This window comes from Emydura macquarii, unplaced genomic scaffold, assembly GCF_026122565.2.
Source record: "Emydura macquarii macquarii isolate MOO-44397 ecotype Brisbane River unplaced genomic scaffold, CSIRO-AGI_Emac_v2 contig_2676, whole genome shotgun sequence".
Lineage (NCBI taxonomy): Eukaryota > Metazoa > Chordata > Testudines > Chelidae > Emydura > Emydura macquarii.
Genome location: NW_027132813.1, coordinates 26,174,160 through 26,192,603, shown reverse-complemented (window position 1 = coordinate 26,192,603; position 18,444 = coordinate 26,174,160).

The following is an 18,444-nucleotide window of genomic DNA, read 5'->3' as shown; positions in this document are numbered from 1 at the left end:
TAATTTTTAAATTTCATATGTGAAGAATTATGAAACAGAAATTACATAGATTCTTCTTCATAGGCTAAAGCCTAATATCTTTTCAACTTTTACTCCTTTCTTACTCAAAATTCTGTGCCATCTAGACTGATGAGTAAAACTCTCAGTGATTACCTCTTATTTTGCAAAACTATTTCCCTTTAATATAAGATTTTTAATATAAAGATTTATTCTTTTACTAATGTTTTCTTCAATTTTACTAATTTGTTCCATATTTGGGGCTATATAGTGAACTGAACCTAGTCCATATACTCCACTCCTCCTGGCATCAATATATCCAGTTACTTCAGTGGTTCCCAACCCATAGCCTGCTGGGTCTTTCAGAGTGGCCTGAAGTTCCCCTTCTGCTGGCTGCAGAAGGCAGCCACTGCCTAGGGACCCAGGTGGAGTGCACAGTTTCCCTGCTGCAGCCAGGGGGATGGAAGATCAGTGCTCCTCTCTCCCGGCTCCAGCAGAGGGCTTTGCCTGGGTCCCTAGGTGCTGGGTCCCTGCTGGAGCTAGAGGGAGGGGAGCACTGATCTTCCATCCCCCTGGCTGCAGAAGAGGCTCACTGCCGAGGGACCCAGGTGTTGTGCACGGTTTTCCTGCTGCAGCCAGGACGACAGGAGATCCTCCTCACTGCACTACTTCTCTCTGGCTGCAGTGTGTGTGTGTGTGTGTGGGTGTGTGTGGGTGTGTGTGGGGGGGGGGGGGGGGAGAGAGATATGATGATGTGGGGCTGCTGAAGGAGACTGGTGGCCCCTCAAGGTTGTAAAAATTATATTTGTGGTCCTCGAGCCAAAAAGGTTGGGAACCATTAAGTTACTTATATAGAGCCCACCACCAAAGTATCTGACAGCCTCTCAGGTATTTATTGATTCATCCTTAGAACACCTCGTGGGAGGTAGGAAATTGTTACCCAACACATTTCACAGACTGGGAATTGAATTACAGAGAGATTACGTGATTTACCTGTGATCACATTGAACGTCTGTGGCAGAAGCACACAGAGAGTGCGCGTAATGAGTTGCCTTTAGACACGCAGGGCTTTTCTAGACCAGGAAAATTAGTATGGCGAATAAAGACCTGGTATACATTTAAAGTTTAGGTCAACAGAGCTACATTGGTCAGGGGTGCGAAACATCTACACCCCTAACCGACAGCTGTGCTGACCTAACCCCCACTGTAGATGCAGCTAGGTTGATGGAAGAATGTTTCCATCAAAGTAGCTACTGTTGTTCGGGCAGGTGGTGTTCCTACACTGATGGAAAAAAGCCCTTCTATCAGTTTAGTCTGCTTATACACTAGGGGCTTTTGCTATCATAGCTACTGTGATGTGGCTAAGACAAGAGGCCAGTTAACCAACAGCTAACATTTTTAGACATCACTTTGTATAGACTAAGTACTAAGTGGCATTTAAAAACATTAACTAACAGGTGTTGGCCAACATTTTAAAAACACCTGCATTTTTTCAGACTACACAACACCAGATTTACCGTTTAGACCTTGTCTAGACTAGGATTTAGAATGGGTGGGCAAACTACAGCCCGCGGGCCACATACGGCCCCTGCCTGAGCATTTCATGAGGCCCGTCCCCCCTTCCTGGCCTTGCCCCTTCTCCTTCCCCCCCTCCACACCCTTCTCCCACTATGTGGGCCCAGCGGTGCCCTGACTGGAGCCGCTCCCAGCCCCAAGCAGCTTTGCACGACGGCCGCTCCCCCCCCCCAACACACACACACACACACCCCTGCCCCTACCCCCTGCCCCAGATGCGGCCCTCAGGCCAAAATGTTTGGTCACCCCTGATTTAGAAGGTGTTAGCTAACATGCTTAGTGCAGACAAGTCTCTGTGCCTTTAAGGCTTTGTCTTCGTCAGGAAAAAAAGGTGTTTTTTTACCACATGGAAGATGGAGGTAAACTCAAGTTTCCCCTTTGAGTTTACCTCGACCTGCTAACGTGTGAAAACTACAAATTGCTTTGTCCACACTTGGATTTGACACGTATTAGATAACGCATGGTTAAAAAACCCACCTTCTTCCCTAGTGAACAGCCTCGCACACTAAGCTGTTCACATGTGCTAGCCTGCTCCCTCCAAATCCTAGTCTAGATAAGGCCCTATTTGGTGGAGAAGTCTGGAGGGGTACATATTTCATTGGTAAGACTGTGAGACAAAGTTAACATAAATAATAAACATTAACTGCTTTGACAACAGGTTTCTTTCCCCTTCAAATTAAGTGGCATCAGCAGCTGATCTCATTTTTTCCATGAGTCGTTTACTTAACCCCCAGCAAAAACACAAGAGCCTGTGCATAAAAATGCTGTCAATATCAGAGCAACAGTTCAACCACACATTACCTTTCAGATGAAAGCACCATAGATATTTTTCAAAGCTCTCTGTACTGCCATTACAGGGCTTAAATGAGCCCACCATCCTACTCCACATATAAAGCCTGAAGAGGCACTAAATAGCATACAGAGGCACAAATGGGCTTCATATTCATAGCTCCCCACTCAAGCCCTCCTGGTTCTTCCCCTCTCCAACAGAAAAGAAGCTTGAGGACAAAAATCAAGGAACATTCTCAGGGATCAATAATTAGCATGCAAGATGCCTATGTTATCATAGCTTCTTGAAGCCAGGGTGCTACCTGGACAGGGGAACAAAACAACATATTATTCTATGAACTATTGGTTATCTTCATATTTTGCCATCAAGAGTTAGTCATTTCCTATTGCACAGAGTGGTTTAAATCCTTGTCTTCCAATCAAAGCCAGATGATTCATATTATGCTAATGATGTTAACGTTTTTAGAAATGCGGCCACTGCCATAATGGGTGTAACTTTTCTGTAAAGTGCATAATGGTTTTGCTGTTCTTAATGATATGCCTTACTGTATCCCAAGACGTTTTAAGTCTATTACTGAAGTCAGAGTCTACTAAGGCTATTATCAACCATTCTGACTGTATTAAAAGGGATCCCAATACCCTGACTATCATCCCATTGCAATCAGCTCATCAATATACATGAGAGCTAGAAGCTTGATATTGATTGCTGCATCTAATGGACTCATTATGTAGAGTTTATTGTGACCTTAAAACAATTCCACACTGGAAACTCACCCAGGTCCTTACTCAAAACAACAATCTGAAATATTTGCAGGGAGGGTTGGAAAGGCGGGGGGAAGGGGGGAATGATGAGTCCGCTGCTGTACCTTAATTAGCAGTGCAATGATAGGGTGGACTTTTCCCAGGCCCACATGAGATGTCATGCAACACTATAGGCCCTGTTACTCTACGCTGAACTAAAGTTACCACACAGCATGAAGCGGAAGTTAATATTAACTGGTCGTTATTAAAGCAAAGCAATCTGACTGCATTATAGGCTACTGTTGCCGCAGTGAATTGGGAGTCATTCAGCATGCTGCTTTTTGTACAATATTCAGCCCATGCACACCAAAATTGTGGTTGTTATATAACATCTTTAAATGTCACAGTAACTCAGCAAAACAAAATCTATTCCCTTCCTGACAGAAAAGCAGCACAAAGATAGAGGATGAATGCATTTGCAAATATTTTCTAACTAAAATAACTTTTTCTGCTCAGCACATGTCTGCATTTATCAATACACACAAGCATTCATCTAGAAAAGAAGAATACGAAGTACTATGAAATATGCTTTGACCTGCCTTGGAGCTGACCTTGTTAATACCTGACCTTTCCTGGAAGAACTCTGCTATGGAGAATGCACTTTATTTCAGTTTCTCATTTCTTATTACACTTTAATGAACCATGAAAAAAATGGGAAGGTTTAAAATGTTAGTTGCAGTTACTGTGGTAGAGCCATATAGTTATTTCTCAAGAATTGTACTCCAAGTTGACAAATCTCTCTTCTTTTCTCTGATTGGGCCCTATAATCCCAGTACACTGAGTGGTTCAATCAGAATTGCCAAACAATCTGCCTGAGTAAAGACATCACCTTAGCTTCTCCCTCCGTCCAGCAGAGATCGAAAGACTCCAATATGTACATGAAAGGAAAGAAAAACAGAGCTAAGAAAGAGCTATTGAAAGTTAAATATTTTCACAAAACTTGTGACCTTTCTTTTCTCATTTCCCGCATTTGCGTTCGATCCTGCTCTCACTTAAATCAATGAGGACTGTGCTTGTGAGAGAGAATTTGGACTTTAATCAGGAGGTTACATTTTGAATCCTAAACTTCTTGATAACAGTTTCTTTAGATCTTCCAGTTGCTTAGATTTATCTGTTGTGATATTTCAGAAGCCTCTTTCCCATTAACATGGCACTTTAAAAATGTAAATGTATCAAAGAGATGGCTAAGAGGTGAATTGATCATGCTCTATATACTTCTAATAAAAGGATATAGAAATCTACACCTGAGAAGTCAGAGGTAAAGTTGATTATTTTAAAGGTTTGAATAAAAATGGTTATTTCCATTTTTGTTGATAAGCATGGAAACTGTTACTTAATAAAATGGTTTAGCTATCTCCCAGACTGGAATATTGGGAGCTTTCATTCATACCTAAAAAGTATAATAAATTCAGTGGGAAGTGCCCCCAATGATTAAAAAATAATATTTCTGTTCTTTAGTCTGTCTGGAAATGCTTTCCATTTTTATAGATATTTCAGTGTGGAAGTGATCACTGCTTTGGGCCTGCACTCTGCCAGAGGATTTAACAATTCAACAGTATTTGATTATGTTTAGGAGAGCTTTAATCTTCCACGGTGGGAGCTCAATTTCTCTCAGGAGTAACTCTATTTAATTCAAGGAAAATACACTGGATATAAATTTGCCCCTGAAACTCCTATTTGGAAATCTGAAGCTCTCAAAAATGTGAAGCACTTAAATTGAAATCAAACCACAGACACAGATGACCAAAAGCTGGTGGTGATTAATCAAGGCCAGATTCCACCAAACATAGCGACACTGATTAGTTCTTTATCCTACATATAGCCCCATTGCAACTACAGTGACTTCTTCTTCTACCCTTACTCATGTAGCAAGTTACTCAATGTTCAACCCCGTTGATTGCAGTCAGATTATTTGTGAAGAAAAGTACCACGTCAATAAGGATGGCAGAAGTTGTAACTCACATAGCTTCCCACTGATGTCATATAGATTTATGCCTGAGTAAGGACTGACTGAAAACTGGGCAAAGCTCTTAGGATTTGGGTCATATTGTACAGTCCTCTAAGCCATTTGCTTCTAATATAAACCAGTTTATTAGGGAATCTCAAACACACCCCAAATTTCACAATACACAATGTAATTAAAGAGAGATTGCCTTTTTTTATTGTTCCAAATCACCAAAAGCACTAAAAAATTAGCATATTTGCTGCAGCCATGTTTAAAATTTTGGCCCTCAAAACACGATTTACCTCATTAAAGTCATAGTTGTGCAGTTCACCATTGAACACAGTGAAAAACAGTTATTTTCATGTCTCAAAAATTTACATTTCTGGAGCAATTAAGCACTGTGGCTTGAAAGAGCAACTTTTTTTCCACTTTATTCTTCAGACAAAGGAAAACCATTAAAAATACATAGCACACACTCTTGCTCTGCTTTGCAGTTGGAATACCTAGTCGTTTGTGTCTGTCAGCAAAAGTTCCACATCACAGAAATCTCAATGATGAAATGAATAAGGAAGAAACCAAATATGCTGGGTCTGGATGAGTTGATTTAAAGGCTCCAGACTTTCAAATAACATTTTATTTTGATCCGTACACACACTAAAGAAAAAGAGAACCCATTCATATACACTACGCGCCCCTGACATGCACACAAGACAATTAATCCCCAAACATAGCTGGTATCACTTTTATTAATACTGACTATAATATTACTTTGTGTTTCTGTAGCGTCTTTCATTGGAAGAACTAAAAACCACTTTAAAGTACAGCAAGGGTTATGACGAGCAGTTCCTTACTCACAAGTAGTCCCACTGAAATCAGTCGTGGGTACTCACAGAGTTCAAGGATGAACCCTTTTGCATGCTTGAGCAGGAGAATAAGGGGGCATAAAGAATCCTTTTATTCCTTGCACAAACTACTTGCATTGCTAAAGCCACCACCAGGCTATTTCCTCACATACAATTAGGGGGCAGGGCTAGGAAATGCAGAGGAGGAAGCATTACACCATGACTCTCACGGTTCCTGCACTAGTACACATAGCCCTTTACTCCAGGTGGACTGTAAGGAGGCAGGATCCAGCTTAGAGTAAGGTACTACTCAGTGTGAGTTAGATACCAGTATCTGATAATAAATAAATAAGCTTCTCAACGCTCCTTTGAGGCAGATATAAAATTATGCTTCCTTTTCAACTAAACTTATGTTTCCTGATCCTAATTATTTGTGCTATTCCTGCCTGTACTCATGCAGTCCTTGTCATCTGCTTTGCTTTCTACCACGGCCTCTTAATGCTGAATTCCGAGCATCTGATTTATGTTATTTTATAAATGTGTGTTGCTGCCCTATGAAATTTCAAATACAAATCTGCTCTGTTGCTGCCCATTAAACTCCAGTTCTTCTGGGCAGAGTGATTTTAAACACTTTTGGAAGCTGCAAGAAGTGGGCAAGAAAGATGCAAAAATTATAGGCGCCCAAATGAAGTTGCCTGGCATGACTTTGGGCCTGCTGACTAAGATGGTATGAACACAAGAAGAAATCTTTCAACTTAAAGGAAGATAGTTTCAAGGTCCTGTGACTATTAGAGTAATAAAGGTGCAAGACAAAGATATTTTTCAAAATACTAACACAACTAATAAAGGCAGATGAATTATATCAAAGTTCAAGTGAATGTCAAACTCTCAAATTGATTCAGCCATTGTTCTGTGCTCAGAACTAAAATAGAAATAGTCCTCATTGTTCAAGCAATCGAGGTTCTGTCAGTTGCTTCTTTCTTTGGAACCTACACATCAGACCCAACAAGTCAAGCCAAATCACATGTTCCGACTCAAACGGCTAAAGGGGAAAGAGCAACCCAGATTTGCCTGGACAAGGACACACAGTTCAGTATCCAGTGCAGCTCATATGATCTTGCACTGTGGAGTGGAGCAAACCCACAGAGAAAGTCGCAGCCCTCACAAAAAGTTGGCTGGGCCATAGCTGGAGGCCATGGCGAGAGAAGCTACACTAAGCAACAAGCTCTCCCATTGAAAAAAAATGCTGCCAACCGCAAGTAATACTGTATCATCATAAAGTTCAAGCTGTCTGAGAGAGCATAAGTTCCCACTATGTGCTCTGCCTCCCTCTGTGGAGTCACAAGCCAACAGCAGCACACCTACAGATCCTTTCACGCTAGGATGACTGTGGGGAGAGGGACAGAGGCTACAAGGCAGCAAGGAGAAGCTGCAGCTCACTGACCTACTTACAAACAGCTAAGGGGTGGATCCCTTTGGATCTGCAAACCTCCACTCACTGTTCAGAATCCACAAATCTATTTTTTTGCAACGAAAGCATTCCCATCCACATACCTTTGCACTGGAGGGGTGCAAAGATCAGTAACTTGAATCAAAATCCTTGAGAGGAAAACAAGCTACAGCCCTGCAGAATGGTTGCATTCAGCATTAGTCCTGCATTTTCTTGAAGCAAGGGGGTACCCCGGTGTATAGGAAACAATCCTGTAAGATGTTTGTCATCTTACAGGTGTTGCTAAGCACCTTGCAGGATGGGGCCATAATGGTTCAATTCCATCCTTACACATAATTCCCACTGAAAGCAAAAGGACTTGCGGATATGTAGCTGAGGTCACAAATGGGCTTTTTTGGTCCTGTCATGGGGCTGATACGTCCTGCCATGGGTATCGGGTCATGTATGCTGGGAAGGCAAGGAAAAGCTGTAGTGCCACCGATTAAGTCTACCATTAGTGACCCTGACTACCAAACGTGGCCATATGGCCCAATGGTCCGAATCAATATAGTGGCCTTCCAGACCAGGTAGTTTGGCCTAGTAGTTATAGTCAATACAGTGGGCCCCTCAGTCAGAGCAACATGGCCTAATGGCCAGAGCCAATATAGTGGCCCTTCCAGTCAGGGCAGCTTGACCTAGTGGCCCTTTGGGGTAGTGGGGCGCCACCTACAGGGGTGTGGCACCCACAGTAGGGTGGCTCAGGCTCTCCCTGCTCCTCCGAGCCCCAGCCTAGGGCCCTGTCAGTGGAGGGGTTACACACCACCAAATCAGCGGGAATCCTCCTGAAACACACTGATGGGAGAATCGGGGAACCAACCGTAGCACCATGCAAGTCCCCTATCTCCCATAGCTCTGATCCCCAATTCTTTGGGGTCCTCAACCGATGCCGCTCCTGGTAGTTCAGTCCCTTCCCAGGTTCGTTTGCTAACCTAGAATCCGCCCGGGAGTCGGCATGCCTTCGCTCTGGGGTCAGAGTCTGCAACTGCTCCCTGGAGACAGCTGGCGGTCTTCGTCCTCCCTCCTCAGCAGCCATCCCAGACTGGGCTAGGTTGCTTCTTTTTATACCATGCTTCCAGGATGAGCGTGCCCAGCAGAGGCGGAGGGGCATGGCCTCATCAGCTTGCAGTGCATCATTAACCCCCTCTAGGCCAGGGCAGGGCTGGCATGCCCCATCACAGGTCCCCCTGAAATCAATAGGAGTCTTTCCATTGACATCAGTGGGCTTTGGACTATGCCCTACGTAATCCTATTGGGTTCCGGGAGGTGGGCAGGCTTGTGCTATCGGCCCTTCCTCCAGCCTAAAGGGCAGGAGCTATTGAGCCTGGGACTCAACTAATTACAGGGACAACAAATGAAAAAACAGGAACAAGTGTGAGAGGTCCAAGGGTCAAATGTAGGGAACATGAAGGAGACACCGAGCAGAGAATCCTGGATAGCGCCCACTGCTCCTCAAAGGTGTCTAGGGAGCCAGCGGACACAGCCCAGAGGAACTCTGCCCGGATGTGTGAATGGATGGAGGAATGAAATTCACGTCCAGTATCCTCCACCAAATGCTGTTAAATCCTTTTCTGGGAGAAGCTGTTATCTACTAATGTATGGAGTATGAATTCCCCTTCAAAAAACAAAAAACAAACAAAAAAAACTTTTAAATCCCTCTGCAACAAGATGCATTTTTTTCCTGATAACTTTATCTTTAATTTTAATATTTTTCATAATAGCCCTAAACAGATTAAAATTAATTGGAGCCTGGAAGCAAAGGGGGAGACCTTTAGTTAGTTGCCTATGAGGAAAAAAAAATTCTACACTACTAATTTGGGACATTTAAACTCAAGTGGTTTTGCTGGGTTTTAGCAACACTTCCACAATGAATTTGATCCAGTGAGATGGGTCTTACGTAGGTTTGTTTAATTTCAGATAAACGTACTGATGGGTATATAATGGGTAATACTAATTTATAATGATTCCACAGAAACGTCTTTCTATTTTCAGTTTTTTAATTGATGTTTTTATATGCATACCTAAGGCAGCAAAAATGAAAAAAAATAATAATTACACAATCAGTAACCACCACCACTTATTTGGGTTTGTTTTGTTTTCTGTAACTGGAGGGTATTCTTAAAAAAGCCTCATGGCAAGATAGTCCCATTCTTTTGCCTGTGCTGTGGGAACCTAGATTTGCCAGATGGACTGCAGAAGAGGAAACACATAATTTTCCCCAGTGCCTCAGATCACTCACTGGAGGTGGGCAGGATGAAGGAGTGGGGGCTTAGCTGCTCTCTATGGCACCCTTTAGCCCCACATACTTGGAATCACAAAGGAAGAGAAATCAGCCCAGGTTACCTGGATCTGGGCAGATATGTGGGTTCATAGAGCTGAACCTTCTCCCAGTCATGAGCCTGCTTGGAGGAAATGGGGAGAGGAGTGGTGTAGTAGGGACCCTGTTCCTCAACAAAACAATGTACTGGAAATTCAGTGATTGGGAACTTGGAGTTTCCATTCTCCTCCATAGGGTTCCGCATATAAGAAAAGACATATAGAGCTCCAGCAGTGTCAGAAGCCCTATACAATGGCTTTCTGGAGCCAACGTTCCATAGTAATCATTCATATTCAATAAAATCCATAAAATCCATAAAACTAAACTGAGCCCTGGGTGGCTGTAATGGGTACTGTGAGTAGCCCATGTCTTTCAGTTACATTGAATTGGACGAACTTTCAGTCCAGTTATCAGTATATATATCCAAGACAATCTCTCCCTAGAAAAGAGCTAAAGACTGCTTTTAAAAAGAAATGCAAAGATTGTCTTTCCCTCTGACAGAATCTAGGCCTGCAGGTCTGGACTTTGTGGATCCCAAAAGCCACTTCCGTTGTCCATTATACTGCAATTTACAGCTACCATCAAATTATTAAAAAGTGGTCTCATTACTAGGGGAGTATTTGCATTGCAGCATTTTGCATCTTCTGAAATGCAAAATGAATTCATGGATACTTTATTGTAGGACATGTTTCCAGCTGTGTTTCATAAAGCAGTCACAGTGCGGCTTTTAATTCACTCTGACCCAGTTCTGGACCTTTTAATTTACAAGGGCAACATGAGATAATTTCACCTGGATCTTTTGCTTTTAATAACCTAATTTACCTATGGTTTTCTTAGTAAATAAGCCATTAAAGTTAAAGAGGCAAAGTAACAGACTTTCTTAGAAATACATAATCTTACAAAAGTATCAGACATCTATTGATATTATCATTTAATTTAAAAGTGCACTGAACACCAATATTTGTGGTGCACAACAAATTGTGTTGGGGTCCAGAGTTTAACGTGGTAGATCACAATGTGATTTTAAGGGTTTCTAAGGAGTAATATCTCACACCCACTTTCAATAGGTACATGTTCATAGTTCCCACGGAAGGCAGCTATTGCAGGTGCTCATGGTCACCAAGGGAGAGGGGCTCTTTTAGGCAGGTTAGGGTTTCAATATTAGGAGAGGTATTTTAGTATCCCAGACAGATTGTAGTTTAATAAAAATAAGAGCCTGATATTAGATTTCATAACTGGAAGGGGAGGTTGTATAACTGCATGAATTTAGGCCCACACTCGAATTGCACTACTAACTGCAAATAATTGGTGCAATTTTTATTACCACAGAATTACTTTGCAGTAACAGGCACACAGCACCAAACCCCAACACGCTATTTACATATTCCATATACATTTATTTCATGTCTTGTAGAGCTGACTGACATTTTTTTTTTTTGGTTCTAAATACAGGAGTACTGGAACCATTTTTATAGTGGGGGTGCTGAGAGCCATTAAACCAAACTGTAAATCTTGTATATAATGGAAACCACTTCAAACCAGGGGATGCAGTAGCACCCCTCCTACTCCTAGTTCCAGCACCTATGTCTAAATGTATTTTAAGACAGAAAATAGAGCAGGAAATGTCCATTTTTGGCACAAATTTGGGGGTTTTCATTAAAAAACTGAAAAACAAAATTCAGACAACTCTCCTTCCCCCTTTCCCCCACTCCTCCCCCAAAATGTAAAACCAAGTTTTGGTTGCAACCAACATTAAAAAAAACTGGTTTTCATGGTTTAGGTTCTTTCTCCCCCACACCCACCCCCCAAAAACACCACACTGACACCTCTGAACAACAATTTAAATTTGGTCAAAATTTTTCACAGGAGAAAAAAAAAACATCTCCTAAGCAGCCCTAGTGCATTGTTTTTCAATGACCAAAGTGAGATTGCACCCCTTTTAGATAAGAAAATAGAAAAGGATATTGAATGACACCACAGGGGATCAGAGGATTCTTTACACGTGAGCACCAATCTTCCCCTGTCATGTATAAGAAAGAGGCCTCTGCAGCATCTCCTCTCCACATAAAAAGGCCCTTGGCACATGAGAGACATGAGTGGTTCCAAGGTTCAGGGGTACCAGCCCCTGCACACCTGCAGATATGTGTGTGGATATCTGGGCATTAACACATGAACTGTCTCCCCTCTGTGACTGCTAGCAAGTGACTACTGGAGGACCCATGGCAGCCAATGCAGCATGGGTCCTGCAAAAGGCAAGGGAGAGGGTCTCAGTGGAGCCATGTAAAGAGGCCGTCTTCCAAGCAAAACAGATCTGGAGTGGGGAGACACCTAGGGGACTGTCCCCACAAATATCTCCCCCCACTTAGAAGATATTTTGAAAGTAATGCCATTAGCTGGGCCTTCTCTTTCCCCCTGCCAGAGAGAGAACAATCTGGCTGTATGGGATTAAAGCAAAATAACAATGATTTTCTGCACAGCTTATATACAAGGCGTAACCAAAATTCTAACAAAGTACAGGAGTTCTGAAACTTGAAATTAAAAAAGAAAGAAAAAACAACCTCCCCCACCCAAAACTAAACATTTTCATGAGTCTGCATTTATTATTATGAACGTGGAATGGAACAGGTTTGTCTTTCTCCTTCTTCTGCTGTAGAAGTACACATTGTCAGCTTTTCCCTTTAACGGCTATTAAATCTCACGGTCTTTCTGGATCCCTACAGATAATCTGGCCAGGGTTTTATTTTTTGAAACTAACAAAAGAAATTATGTATGAAGTTATTCCTTTCAGCTTTTCTTTTAAACTTTTAAAACTATTTCATGAAGAATTTCCACCTGATCTATAATAGGCAGTGGAACTCAATTCAAAATACATTTGTATTTTTCACTGTTTTGATAAGAATATATTGGCCCAACCTTGAATATATCAGAAAACTGCATACATTCATATTTACAACACACAGTTAATGCCCTAGCTCTAGTATGTATATATAAGTTAAGGGAATCTATCAAGTTACTATTCACATATTTTTTAAATGCCACGTAATTAGTTAATACTCATAAAATAATTTGCAATACTAAAAACAGAGGGATTTTAAAAGCCTAATTCATTTTTCACTCCTTAGGCTGTTGGGCTGGAGCTGAAGGATTCCTGTTGCAGGTGCATGGTCAAGAATAGGGACTAGCGTCATGACATTTCTTAGCACTTGAGCCAATGGAGGGGGCTTTGTAGGGGCTGTGCAATCTTTAAGTTGCACGATCGTGTTTAGCTTCCAACACTTGACAAAAGAATTAGAGGAAACTCACTCTCTCTCTCTCCTAAGCAGATTATTTCTACCTTGAAGTGTATGAAGCCCCAAATGTTCTATTTAAATTAAAACAAAAATCCCGCCCCACTTAACAAGTTCATTTGGCTGAACAGTCAGTTGAGCATTGTGATTTCATTGTTTGATCAAACAAGCACTCCTGCAGAGAGGTAATGCAGCACCAGAGGAAGTCCTTGCAGCACTGAAGAGCTGGCCACTACTCTGCATCCTAGAGATTAGCAGGACTATTCCACATTCCCCGTGCATTGTGGAACACCCTCCATCAAGCCTGCATTTTTGTGAGTGGCACAGGGTCCAAGGTGCCACAACCTGGTGTTCTGCTTTAAACTGGGCACAGATCTTGAAAACAGGAGTTTTCTGGCTAGAAGCCCCCTTCTAAAACAAGATATAATGACAATAACCCGAGGTCTACAAACAAAGTCATTACGTCACCCAAAGCCCAGTGAAGTCAATCAAAAGACTCCTGGTCACTTCAGTGGACTTTGGATCAGACCCCTTGAAAACAATATTTTGGATCTGCAAATGTTGACAGTGACTATTTAATTTCAGAACTAAGTATATGTCCTTTTTTTCCAATTCTGTCAACCAACGTCTAACTGCAATGTCCAGTAGAGTTTGAAGATTTCTTACCAAGACGACAGTTTATTTCACATCACTAATCTAAATGTGGATTTTCTTAGCCACACCAAAGATGGAAGCAAATACTGTTTAGCAAATGGAGTTCTCTGTTTCTCTCATTCCACTCCCTTCTTTTGATGAATACTGAATAGCATTTTGAAATACAGCTATATGATCTGACATGCAGAATAACCCCAATCAAACAATATTTACCGATTGCACTAGGTAATAAAATAGGAACAAAGGCAAGCCAACTTATAAAATTCAGAGATGTGGAATAGTGTCGTGGTAAGACATGCAAAAACTTCTCAATCAATTAATCAATGACACAAATAGAACTCCAGGTTTCTAAACATCTCTTCCAAGAATAGGTTCTTTTTCAGAAGTCAGATAGCAGCAGAGAAGATAAAAGCTCATTTAAAAAAAAATTCAAAGATGATTTCCTGTTCCACCCTAATTATGGAAAATAATGTCCTGTAACAAAATAAATATTGTACAGGCACTGCAGCGATGCCATTTTTCCCACATTGCCCTACCGAAGTAGACCCTATTGCAGCAGAAGTAACATCTAAGGGTCACAAAGAAGTTCAATCTCCACGGCAATTCAATTGTTGCTCTTTATGCAAAACACATCAGCAAGGGTGTCATTTGTAATAAAGCTTTTTGTGATAAATGCCCTAGGAACTGGAGTTAGACCACCAACAGATTTCACATAGGCCACCCAAGAATTCTACTCACAGCAAAAAGCAAGAGCAGGATTTTTGAGTAATTAAGGATTTTTCTTTTCTTCTTTTGTGCGTGTGCATTGTCAACTGTAATACAGAAACCAGTAAAATTAGAGAGCCAACTGAGAGAGTTTCAGTCCTGCTGACTAAGATAACAGAAAAACCCTAAATTAAAAAACAAGGACTCACAACAGAGAGGACACACACAGACCACGGAATCCATGCATTACAAACAATGCTGGCATCATGGTACATCTCATCGTAGAGAGCCAACTTTCCATGCTCCAGGCAAATGCTCAACTGCCTTTTACCAGCACTATTAGTCCTTACCAATGACAGCAATATAGGATAAAATCAGCATCCATTACATTGCATGGCTACCTTAAATGCCATCCACCATTGTACTAGCCAAGCCCTGGAAAATTACTTGGAGCAATATTGTGCTTTTGCTTAAGCTAATGCATTTTTCAATTGATGTAAACCCATTAAGACAGTTAATCAATTACAAATCAAAATCCATTCTCTGTACTGTTAATGAGTATCTTTGTTTAGGCATAGCCATGGAGCTGAAATGCTTTCCAATTCAATATTTACAGTATATATGTCATGAAAAGTAATATGAAACCTGTCCAAGAAATTTTACTTATAAAAAACATTTTCCTTAGTCTACAAGATTTAAAAAAATATATAAATCAGATTTTTAGCATCAATTTACTTTGGGTCAAATCCTGATAAATGGGAGTTTTGCCTGAGTAAAGAAAGGATTCACCCTCTCTTACAAACACATGCACAGTCTGGTTCTATCATGACCTTCTGCACTCTGAAAGGATGTCAGCCCTGTACATTTTCTTAATCAACTGCTTCTCTTTTTTTCAGAGTTGTCAAATATTGCTCAAGGAGATTACTTTGTACCTACCATATGTTTCACTGACAAGTGTCTATAATAAAAGTCAGCGTGAGAAGGAGCAGGTTTGGAATATCCTGCACTAAATCTTTACTGTGAAACATTTCAATAAAAACAAATTTAAAACACAATTAGGAACCCTTTAGATAACCCCCTTCCCATTTGTGTCACTGAGGCGAGGAAGAGAATAAAGTGCCTGATTCTGCCACCCTTACTCCTATCAATAATCCTAGCTACCTCCAATGACTAAGGATTAGAGCACTGGACCTAAACAAGGGATTTAGTAAATTCTGCATTTAATATCTATTACATTCAAGTTAATTTCATTACATTAATTTAGCTCCCAAATGCTTTAATATCTTCAAGTGGGTCACAAGTGTGGCCTACAGAGAGTTGAGTACATTTCTCTACGTAACAGGTGCTAACATGAATACAAACACTCAGCACCACTGACTGAATCACTCATATAACGGAGGAAAGCCAATGGGCCAGATCCTCTGCTGGGCATAGTGGTGACAAGTGGGGCTCTCTGATTCTCAAGCCACTTTATGTCATCCTCAGCTTCTAGCAGCTAGAGGCTGAAGGGAGTGGCCTAAGAGCCAGCTACACCTGCTTGGGAATCCCCCCACACTGTGGGAATCCCCGCTAAGGAGATAGAGAGTCTGCCCTCTGTACACCACTGAGGTAACGAAAGGGGAGCAGAACAGGACAGAATCTGGCCCAATCACTTTACATCTAAAGTGACAGAAGGACATACAAGGACGATAAGAGACATTGATCAAATAATACTGCGTGTGCCCCCAAAAGAATAAAAATGCATATTTTAAAAGGGCATCAGTTTAAAGCATTACCAAAGGTGCATCATCTCGACCAGAGGTGGTCACGAACAGCATGCAAGCAATCCCCCCCTCATGAACCTCAGCCAAAACACTAATGCCCGATTGCAGGATAGCACCTCAACCTCAAGAACTGATGCCAGTTAGAGAGATTAAGGCAGAAAGCAAACTCCCCTGCTGTTTGCCATAGCTCCCTGCAAAGTTACATCACACCAGAAAACCACCACCACATCATTTTCTTCCAAGACAAGAAACTTGCTCAGATGTTAAGAATTTGTAAGACTGTGTAGCATTGCCATCTGGTGACTCCTGCCATGACAATAGTTTATCCTGAATTTTCTTTAATTCTGTCCACATATTTCAAGGAATCTGAAGACCAGGAAACCAGAACTCCTGAGTGCTAACCCTTGCTCAGACATGGAGTCCCACCTAGGATCTATCTAGAAACTTATCCAGGTTTTCCTCTTATCACCACAGTAAATAAGCCTCGCACAATCATTCATGGATTTTATCCTCAAGAACCCTGTGTAGTGGAAAAGCATTACGATCTCCACTTTACAGCTGGAGAATTGAGGTACAGTGTAGATTCAGTGACTTATGTAAAGTCTCAGAAAAATCTGCAGCTGAGTTGAGAATCCAATTTAGGTATCCTGAATTCCAGTCTACTGCCCAATCCACTAGACCATACTTCCTCTCCTGCCTCATTTTTCTCATCTGTAAAAATGGCTATTTTAATTTACACTTACATAGTCACAAGAGTGTTGCAAAGATTATTTATGCAATGTTTCTAAAGTGCTGTAAAGAGAAGAAACACTACATAAGTGCAAATATACTGTACGTAGTAGGTCCTTTATGTTTTCCTTGTAGAGGGGTGGAAGACGTCAGCATGCTAGCACAACCACTGTATGCACAAAGTAAAGATATTGATTTTGCTAATTAAATAGGATTAAAAAAATAAATAAATTCTAATGCTTCAATTTATAGTAACCACTGTCCTACAGCTTGTTTGTAGCCGTTGTTTTCAAATATATTTCAGCAAACAATGAAAACACTCTCAAAACACTTGCATAGATACATTTTGTTCCATTTTCTACCTAGCAGAGACTATTTGCTTTTCACACTGCTGGTGTCTGATAACCGTCAGTGGGTTTTTGTTTTTCATTTTGGTTCACTTTGGTTTTCAGACAGTGCATTATTGTGGGTTTGCCACAAACGATACAAGAATTGCTTGCAATCCGTAAACAAAAGACAGGAAACAGAACCCACCCATAGAAACCATTCTTCCTACATTTGGACCTAAGCATCCACACGTAAACAGTCAGAAATTTAACAAACACATTAAAGGGACTGATCCTGCTCCCACTGACATCATCTACAGGAGTAGTTCTCAACCAGGGGCACACAGAGGTCTTCCAGAGGGTACACCAACTCATCTAGATTTTTGCCTAATTTTACTACATAAAAAGCACTAGCGAAGTCAGCACAAACTAAAATTTCATAGACAATAACTTGTTTATATTGCTATATATACAATGCACTGAAATACAAGTACAGTATTTATATTCCAATTGATTTATTTTATAATTATATGGTAAAAAATGAGAACGTAAGCAATTTTTAAGTAATAGTGTGCTGTGACACTTTCGTATTATTATCAGATTTTGTAAGCAAGTAATTTTTAAGTGCAGTGAAACTTGGGGGTACGCAAGACAAATCAGATCCCTGAAAGGGGTACAGTAGTTTGGAAAGGTTAAGAGCCACTGAACTAGAGTTTTGCCACTGTCTGCATAGGAGCAAGAGTAGGCCTTACTTTTTTTTTGTCCCCTCATTCAAATAAAGATCTGATGTGCTTGTAGTAAGCATAAGACAAAGATCTGAATTATGCACCAGAGTTAGGGCAGACCACAACAGTGACAGATAGTACTTGCAGAACAAATTAAAACAAAAACAAATAATATGCTACCTTCTGTACTATAATATTCTCCAAAGCCTAACTTTTGTAATATGTTATCACTGGGAATGCCAAGGCACAAGCAGAAGGCAGAATTACACATATAAGCAGAATAATGTAAATTTTTTGAGCAAAGAGCCACGTACTGAAATAGCAGGAATTGAGAGCCAACAATATGACACTTTTAACTGAATTTTAATCCTTTGATTAAACTGATTAAATTACATTTTTCTGGTGTGGTATATGAAATATCTGATGCTTTTCAAGCACTAATTGCTTTTCAAGTTTATAGGCTATTTCATGGAAGGTCACATCCCCTTTTTGTCTTTGACTAT